The sequence below is a fragment of the Crocuta crocuta genome, unplaced genomic scaffold, assembly GCF_008692635.1.
Source record: "Crocuta crocuta isolate KB4526 unplaced genomic scaffold, BGI_CrCroc_1.0 scaffold86, whole genome shotgun sequence".
NCBI lineage: Eukaryota > Metazoa > Chordata > Mammalia > Carnivora > Hyaenidae > Crocuta > Crocuta crocuta.
Genome location: NW_027530972.1, coordinates 159,959 through 160,883, shown reverse-complemented (window position 1 = coordinate 160,883; position 925 = coordinate 159,959).

Genomic DNA, 925 nt, shown 5'->3' with positions numbered 1-925 from the left:
TACATTGGTTTATAATCTTTTCTTTTTATAGGCCAAAAATTGGTATAATTTCTTTATAATCTTATCCAAAAATTTCAGTTAAGTCAATATTTTTCAAATGAGGTTCCNGTCCATATGAGATTATCTCTGAGATAATCTAATGAATGGCTTAGCAACTGGATATTTGTGTGGCTGTGGGAAAAAAAATTCCAACATAAACTTGACATTCTGTCTATGTGATGACAATAAGGGGAAATTTAAGAAAAGCTCAGTTGTCAATTTGCTATCAAAATCTCTAATGACTACATTGGGCCCACAAATTCCATTTATATTCTTTTAAAACACTGTTTTATTGAAGTACTTCCATTAATGACAGCAAAGTGAAGTGGTTATGTGAAACCTTGTGCAATTAATTATTATGAAATCTAAAATATATATGTTCCCAACATTTTAAGGTACTGGAAGGAGTCCAAATGCAGACAGAAGGAGGAGAGTTNCTCAGAGTTTTTCCTAACACCATGGTTTTAGCATCAAAAATTTACAGTATTATAATAGCAGAGAATAGTTGAAAACTGGAAGAGCATTTGTAAATGTAAGGGGGGAATTTTGGAAGCAAAAGAACTGCAAAATGAGTGAGACATAAAATCTGAGCATAAAATTTGCCCTAATTCTAGTTGACTGCTAAACTGTAGTTTAGGGCATCTGGTGAAAAAACAAGGGTACATAAAAGGAAGAATCTACATTTGAAAAACAGCTGCACTAGGTACACTAGACGATTTGTGAATTTGTTTTTGTTGTTCTAGTTCTTCTTTTTAAATCTGAATGAGTTCTTCCAACCCACTCAAGTGGGCAGAAAACACTGTTGAAGTGTTACTGGCTTGAGGTATCAGAGAACAGAGCCTGAGGCTGGCAGAAAAGTTTATCAGAAAAACTTTATAAGTAAGAG